This window comes from Mastomys coucha, unplaced genomic scaffold, assembly GCF_008632895.1.
Source record: "Mastomys coucha isolate ucsf_1 unplaced genomic scaffold, UCSF_Mcou_1 pScaffold3, whole genome shotgun sequence".
Classification (NCBI taxonomy): Eukaryota; Metazoa; Chordata; class Mammalia; order Rodentia; family Muridae; genus Mastomys; species Mastomys coucha.
The window spans coordinates 55,624,809-55,633,861 of record NW_022196909.1 but is presented as its reverse complement, the minus strand read 5'-3'; positions in this window follow the sequence as shown (position 1 = coordinate 55,633,861).

Sequence of the window (9,053 nt, the reverse complement as noted above, 5' to 3'; positions counted from 1 at the left end):
TTAGAGGCGAGTGAAAGCAGAAGCTCCAGAATGGGAAAGAAATGAGAAATGTCAAGAGATGACCCTCACGGGGCTGGAATGGGGTATGGGGGCTGGAAACTATTGTTAAGGAAGTCTAGAAACTGCTGCTGACCCATTGTCCTTGCCTCAGGCCAGGTGGCAAGGCAGCTTCTGATACCTGGACTTCTCTGGACTTGCCCAGTTCTTGGAAACAAAGAGTTAGACCTCTTCTCCTGAACTGCCAATTTGAAGCCTGTCATGGAGTCAGCCTAGCCTTCTCAGAGGCCAGCCTAAGTCACATGAAACTGTTTCAATTGAAGCAAAGCTTCAACAGATCACAAAAGGAAAAGTCTCTGTTGTACCATGGTGTGCTTTAATATGCATGTTCTGAAAATCAAGAAACAAGATTGTAGTTGGATGGTTCTCTCTATATAAAGTCTGAAAAAATAATCAGGCAAAAATAATCTTCAGCTCTTGAAATCAGAAACATGCTATACCTCAGAAGGGCTGGGTTTCTCTCAGTGTCAGGATATTTCCTGGATAGATTTTTGTGACAGGATTTTCCCTGTCTGATCACACTAAAATATTAGGGCAGCAGGAGGCCTGTGATTGGACAGGAAAAGGAAGGCAGAGCTAAGAGTTACAGGGACAAAGAGGGAAGCAGATATGGAAGCTGACAAACAGGAGGAAGACCTGAACCAGTATGGCTTTAATTAGCCACAGGCAGTTATGATATTAAAGGATAGAATAATTGGAATATTTGTCTAATCTAGGTGGGCAACTTTTATCGTTATCAATTGGTTCTGAAATTAGTGTATTGGCATCTTGTGGATTGAGAATTTATTGGTACATAAATCTGTTTGGTTAATTGTAAGCTTCTAGAGTTTTGTTTCTACTGGGATGATGGGTGTTGTGATGGCTGACTGAGGGTGGATGGTCTCTGTGGGGCCTAGCTAGAGGGTTGGCAGACAGAAAGCAGCTGGAGCTCGGAGAGTTGGTGGTTTTTTTCTTTTAATTTTTCCTCGCAACAGGTTTTACTCTGTGCGAAGCCATCAAGTTACAACACAAATACTTCTGTTTTATTCTGTAATTTAAAAACAATTCATTAACTGAAATTGAGTTGAAATCTGACAAAAGGTTATCCCTTTGATGGAACTTATGCTAGTAAATTTTATTATAAAGAGCAAAGCTTTATGTAAAAGCCCTCCTTATAAGGAAAAATACCTTTTAAAGCAGCATACTGATTAAATATAACACAACTACCAGATAAATGTGTATGGTACATTAAAATTTTATGTTAGTAAGGCATTGAGAGGGGTTTTGGGGGTCCCACTTGGGGCTTAATAGTAAGGACGTGGAGACATCTATATAGTATAAGCCCTTTCACTGGGGGTAGATAGCCATCCAGAATCTAACCACCTCTGCTATCACTGTGGACCATATATGGTTGGTTCTCCATCTGCCTGCTCTGCCCTCCCCTAGCTCCAGCCTTAAGTTCTTTTAATTGTTACACAAAAGGCACCTTTAGCAAGTCAATATCCACATACCAATGTCTTATCTTATCTAGGGGTTTTCCAAAAAGACCAGTCACCTTAGTAATTCTTAGCCATAGACATCCTGGTTTGCCAGGCCTGTCTCCAGCCTAAGTTATGGAAAAGACCTGAGAACACTTCAAAAGAATAACCCCATAAAACCACAGATAACAACCATGTCAAAAACCTTCTTCAAAGCTTAGGTGCCATTACTTATGCCAGATACAGTAATTCTGCTACCATAAGGAAATGTATATCACATATAAATGTAAAACAGCTATAGACAAGCATATATAATCTACTTAAAATTTAACGTAAAAGGTACAGTTGAGTAAAATAGATCTGAGAACAGCTTAATGATTCCCACTGTGAAAGAGTAAACCTAGGTAAGTTGTACCAAGCATTGTATAGTACAGCCATCGCTGAGCAGGATGATACAGAGAGTCAGTAGAGGTAGCAAACCCTTCTTCAAGACATACTTTTGTCTGCTCTGGGGGTTGTATGTAGGAGGATGGGTGTTCATGGGACTTGTAAGCCTCTAATATTTTCTCAAGAATGAATTCATTCTGCCTGAAATCCACTAGGAAAAGTGACAGGAGAAAGTGAGACTAGAATATTCTCATACTTCTGTAGCAAAGGAAGGCACCCAGAGATTAGCACCTACTCTGGGACAGAATGTCAATGCAACCCAAGACGGGACTTTCTCATTCTGTGCTTTAACGAGTAATTTCTGTGTGGCGGCCTTACTTCTGAGGATTCAGATGAGGTAACTGCACATTACATTCCCTTAAGTTGTCCACTTCTGATCTAAAATGTAGTTCATTTCTCCCTTAGCTTGGCAAACTCTTGGACATGGGATAAAAGTAAAAGCACATGGAATAGCATAGCCCAGATTACAACAATGCTATCTTCCTTCTTGTTTGTGATAGGTTGCACTTCAAAAGTTTTAGAGAGGGAGATATTAAATTAGCAGAGGTATAACATAATGCTTGCACATGTTTCTGCTTTAAGGAAGGTGGACTTAACAAGCCAGTTTGCTTTTCAACAGCTTCTCTGCATTTGAGGGTATACATGTATTAGTTCCAAATACAAAAATCCAATTTCTGACATTCCCTTGAAGACTGGGAGAAAATAGGTAAGGTTGAGTATATGTGGCTGCTTTTTCCTGATCCTGTATAAACCTCAGCAGGGTGGATCAACACATGTCTCCAACCTTGGTTTCAACTTTGTTCATTCTCTGTGGTCTTGTGTTCTACACCTCCACTGGTGGTGTCTGGATGCTGCCAATATACTGGCTCAAGGAAGACTGGGCAAAATCCTAGATAGGAATTCCACAGTCACATCTCCTTTTGAGGTGTCAGAGCACATATGCCAGGCTGGAAAAGGAGAAGAGGGAGAGGGGCAGGCAGGATCCCAGCCTAATTTGGACTGATTGTTGGAAGGGCAGGAGAAGAGAGAGGCCCTTTGGGAGTCTTTTTTTTTTTTTTCGAGACAGGGTTTCTCTGTATAGCCCTGGCTGTCCTGGAGCTCACTTTGTAGACCCCTTTGGGAGTCTTAATGATATGGTTCATTTAGGTGAGGCATGACAATCTTTAATTAAGCAGCTCTCTAAGATGATCTTTGCTTGTTCATATTTCTTTATGGGTGGTGGGTTTGAACACATATGCTTTATTGTGGTCAACCAGGGATTAAGTAATTTGGTGGAAGGGCATGAGAATACCCAGGAAGGGAAGGCCATTGGTTGAAGACTAAGGCTATTGAGATAACTCATTAGCATGAAGAGGCATGCCAGGTGCTGTGGTCACCTCAGTTATATGTTACAAAGTCATGGTGATATGTTACAAAGCAGGTACAGAGGTAGGGAGGGAGAACTCCCACTTATTCTGTCCCAGTTTTTAACTGTTAGCATTTCTTCTAGGCTCCACCCAACAGTTACCTAGCAACAGCCAGGTATGAACCTGGTTTGCTATGAAAAGACTGTTCAGACTTCTTTTTTGTTTGTTTGTTTTGTTTTGTTTTTTCAAGACATAATTTCTAGAATACAGAAATCCACCTGCCTCTGCCCACCTAAGTGCTGGGATTAAAGGCATGTGCCACCACTGCCTGGCAGACTGTTTGGGCATCTGTCTATTTATCCATCCATCCATCCATCCGTCCATCCGTCCATCCGTCCATCCATCCATCCATCCATCCATCCACCCATCCATCCATCCATCCATCCATCCATCCATCCATCCATCCATCTATCTATCTATCTATCTATCTATCTATCTATCTATCTGTCTGTCCTCCTTCCCTCTCTTTCCTCTTCCTTTCCTCTCTCTTACTGGCCATCATCTTCATTTCTTTCTATCACCTCTCTTTCTATTCTTTTCTGTCCCCTTTCTTTCTCTGCCCCTACTCCAAATAATTTTAATTTTATGCTAGACAACATATGGCTGGTACCTGAAGAGTGCGCCTCAGCATGGGCCTGCTAATGCACCCCCCCCTGCTGCATCATGCTGCCTTATACAGAACATATAATTTATGACTTTCTGGTGGCATGGTCCATGTCCCCTACACTACCTGAAAGATTTTCTTTTCTGTAAGGAAACTTTCATGTCTCCTGATACTGTGTTTTAAAATAAATGAAAAGAACAAGCACCATGCAGATATTACTCCCGAGCTTTCTCTTCATTCAATAGATCTGTGTTTCTAAAGCAAAATGTACATGAGATTTTAAACGCTGTCAAATACTAGCCGTGTTATTAGGATGGACAGGTTGTTAGTCAAGACCATGCAGTTACTACAATGAACACTAGATGTCAGATTTTAGTTCTAGACCATTTCTAACAAGTGGTGTACTTAAATTAGTTCTAGTAGTTTCCTTAGAATTTTGTAACATTTTGAACTATTTTCCAAAAATTCCTATCTAGAAGGTTCTTGCCACATTAACACAAATGAATATTTAAAAATCTTGATATATAATACAAAATTCTTGATTCAAATTATTTTGATAAATTGTCCTACTTGATTTATCCAGTAACTGAAATATATTTGTTTGAAATTATAAACATTTAAAAAAACTAAACAGTTTTCTGATTGCTAACCTATTTAAAAAATAAATCTGGGAGTTTTTTTCAAGTATTCCAATTTTTTTCCAGGTAACAGAATATCAGAAATTTAGATATTATCAAGTTTATGTACTGTTGTCTTATTTATTGTTTTTTGTTGTATACTTATTGTCTTATGCTTCCTGTTGTGATAAAGTACAATGAAAAGCATGACATAGTATAGAGGCATGACACGGGGCCGACTGATCTGGGCCTCTCTCAACCTGCGGGAGGAACAGGGGTCCTAGTCAGGTCGACAAGGCGTAGGTGAAGAAATGATGGCAGAGACAACACATGAAGTATAAGATCTAAATGTATTTCTTAGAAATGGCATCAGACTTTTACAGTCATTGCAAAAGAGAGATGGTAAATCTGGCAGCTCAATAGTTGAGGTACATCTGAGGCTATCTAAAACATACTGGGTCTAAAGCAGCAGCTATCTCCTCTGAACTGGTGCTGTATCCCCTGGGCCCAAGCGCTCTGGGCCCAGGGGAATGTGGATGCATGAATCTGAGTCCTAGCTCATCTAAGTTCTAGTGCTAGTCCTGCATGCGAGTCCATGTCTTTCTTCTTCTCCCAGTCCTAGTGCTAGACTGAAGTCACGTAGGCAAGCGACCCCCACACCAAGGTCAGCAGGGTCTGGTAGCTAGGAGTGAAGCAGGAGGAAGAGGGGTGGAGCCCTCCCTGTTGAGGTATTTATATATTCTTATGCTAATTCTCTGGTTCTAGCTGGAGACAGGCAGTGAGGAGTTCCGACCTGACCTAACACTTCTAGCTAATGTCCTTGAGTGAAAGCCCTTCAATTACTCTCTTGTACATAAAACATTAAACTAGGATAGTTGGAAACATTGTGTCAGCCAGGAGACAATGCCCAATCTTAACCATTTACAAATCATTTCTTGGGGTACCTTTATGCCTAATTATGAGGCTGTGTTGACCATTGGAAAGACTAATCTGGAACACGTCTGAGTTAGGGGATACCAGCGACTAGTCTGAAATCCAGGAGGCACAGAACCCCTTTTGGGGTCTTATTGCCTCTTATCCTTTATCAGGATTTTATCTCCGATATTTTGGATGTGACTGGAGTAGACCAGTGTGCGTAGCAGAGGCACACACGTTTTATCTCAGCACTTGAGAGGCAGAGTCAAGAAGGTATCTGTGAGTTAAGGTCAACCTCATCTGCATAGGAAGTTCTAGGACAGCCATGGTTACAAAGTGAGACCTATTTGTTTGTTTGTTTGTTTGTTTTTAAATCTGTCTTGAGATGATCTTTTTGTACACTGTGTAAAGACTGTCTTTGTATTATTCAAATGCTAACTTCTGTAAAGGCAGAGAGACAAGAGCAGACTAGACTTTGGTTTTGTTATTCATATGCTACATCATATTTTGTAAACACCACCTCTCACATTCTGATTTGTCTAATAAAAATCTGATGGCCTATAGCAAAGAGAGAATAGGCAGGACTTTTGTAGAGATAGGAATTCTGGGAAAGGGTCAGCCATGGGAGGATTCACCAACTAGACACAAAGTAAGAAGCAGGCTGGGGCTAAAGGAGAGTAAGTAACGAGCCATGTTGGCAGAACATAGATTAATATATATGGGCCAACTTAAGATATAAGAACCAGTTGGCACCAAGAGTAAGCTAGACCTAAACCTATAATTAAGAAAGTCTCCGTGTCTTTATTCAGAGCTGAAATGGGCACAGAAAGACCTACAAATACATACATCTATTGTCAGGAAGAAGAAAGATCAATGAATGTTTGTAATAGCTACTTTCTCCTTTTTATATAGTTTAGGATCTCTCCCCAGGGAATGGTGTCATCCACAGTGGGTGTGTCTTTCCACTTCAAATAACTTAACCAAAATAATCCCACAAGTGTGCTCAGAAGACCATATCCCAGAAGCTTCTGTATTTCAAGAAGGTGACAAGTGAGGTTAGCTTTCAGTGACAGGCTTTTTGAATGTTTAAAATACTTAAGTATTTTTACAGTTTCTACTCTATGGCAGTATTTGGCTAATTTATTTCACATTTTGAAAATTACTTTTAACTGCTTTTTTTTTATTACAAAAGGCATTATACCCCACATAGCTACATACATAGCTATACAAACATACATACATACATAGCTCATTCACAAAGCCCATTCACATGCTTGCTGTTGATAGTAACAACAATTAAAAGTTTATGTATCTACCTAAAATTTCGCTGAGTTGGTATAACAAACATCTCAAAGAACAACAATAGTAACAGATATGGCAAACATATTTTTAAGTAAATTCTTGAATCAAAAATGTTATGAAAACAAAAGTGGAGAAATAAGCATTTTACTCTGGTTTGCAGAAATATGCTTATTTAAAAAAAAAATCAAAAAGGATGACAGCTGGTTCACACCTAGGACCATGTCCGTTACTTTAAACTTTGAAAATCTTTGTGGTTTACCTCAAGCTAACCGCTTCTCATTGGCTCAAGTAATCTGCTTTCTAGCTTTTCCTTGCCTAGCAACAAAGTTTGTATAAAAGACTGATTATTTTGCAGAAGGTACACATTTCTCTCCTGAGTACAAGTGTCACCTCGCCTTCAACTAATAAACTCTTGAAGCTTCACCATCTGACACTTGTTCTCTCATTGGATTTGGGCTCCAAGAATTTAGAAAACAGGGATTTAATATGGATTAAAATTATAGTGGTTTCTCATTATTAGAACCATTGCAGTCGGAACTACATGGTGAGATCTTCTCTCAGAAAGATAGAAAACGAAAGAGAGAGAGACAGAGAGAGAGAGACAGAAAGACACAGAGAGAGACAGAGAGACAGACAGAGAGAGAAAAGGGAGGAAGGAAGGAGGGAATGAATGAATGAATGAACAACAAAGGAATGAAGGAAGAAAGGAAAGAAGGAAGAAAGGGAGAAAGAATAGAGAGAGAAGAAAAGAAAAAAGAGAAAGATGGAAAAGAGAAGAAGAAGAGGAAGAAGAGGAGGAGAATGTTGAGGTAATATCTTTTACATTGTGTGAAAGTGTGTCTCTGTATTTTCAATTGTTAATTCTGTACCAACAAAGAGCTAAATTCTGGCAGTAATTTGCTATTGTCACTTCTATGGCCCAGCATTGTGGTTTTCTATTTTGTAAACCTTCGTGCTCACTCTCCTGCCTATAGGTAGTGTAGAATACCATTGTCTTGCTACTGTAATAAAGGTCTGATGGCCAAAAGCTGGAGCAGGAAATGGAAGGCTAAACTTCCGGCCAGAGAAATGATACAGGGGAAGAGAGCAGACTTGAGAAATTCAGGAGAGACACAGTAGGCACAGCAAAACAGAAAGGTACAGAGCATGCCATGTAGCATTAGCCACGTGGAGGGTCTTAAGCTAGAAGAATCTGGTAAATTTTAAATACTAACTAGGAGACTACTCTAGAGAAAGGCCTAAGCTTTAACCTATACAGAAAGCTTTGTGTCATTATTTATACCACTGGTGGAGTCAAAGAAAGTCTGATATTGGAGGAGGAGGAGGAGGAGGAGGAGGAGGAGGAGGAGGAAGAGGAAAAGGAGGAGCAAGAGGAGGAGGGGAGGAGGAGGAGGAAGAGGAAGAGGAAACAGAAATGTGAAAGAAAATAGCAAACAGGAAGGGGAAAGGGAAAAGGAGAGAGAAGGGAAAACAAAATATTGAGAAGACTGTAGAGAGATTGACAAACAGTAAATGGAAATCAAGACCAGTGCAATCCACTGTATTCTACTCAAGCCTTGCCCTTAAGGAGTTGGCAATATGTACAACACAAAGGGAAAAAGAAAAGTTCCTAATTGTGGTGGTTTGAATATGCCTGGCTCTGGAAGGGGCATGATTAGGAGATGAAGTCTAGATGGAGTAGGTTTGGCCTTGTTGGAGGAAGTGTGTCACTGTGGGGTTGAGCTTTTAGAACCTATGCTTAAGCTCTGCCCAGTGTGGGAGAAATCCTCCTGGCTGCCTGCAGAAGACAGCCTCCTTCTGGCTGCCTTTGGATCAAGATGTACAACACTTAACTCCTTTTCAAGCACCATGTCTACCTGGATGCTGCTGTGCTTCCCACAATGATGCTAATGGACTGAATCTCTGAAACTCTAAGCTAGGCCCAATTAAATGTCTTTAATGAGAACTGGCTTGTTTCTGGTTCATGGCATCTCTTTACAGCAATAAAGCCCTAAGACACTACTAATTCTTCCTTTGAGCAGCTAGACATTTTATAATAACTTGCTTGCATACCTGGGGAGGGATAGACAGTATTTTCCTCACACTTTCTCTTCCTTAGAGTAGTAGTACATTCATGAATCTTCATACAGACTTAAATATTTGGAAAGCAAAGTGTCTGTGAATATAACATCACTCCCATGGTTGTCAAAACATTGGGTGGGCAGACAGGGAGAGGGAGAGGGAGAGGGAGAGGGAGAAGGAGAGGGAG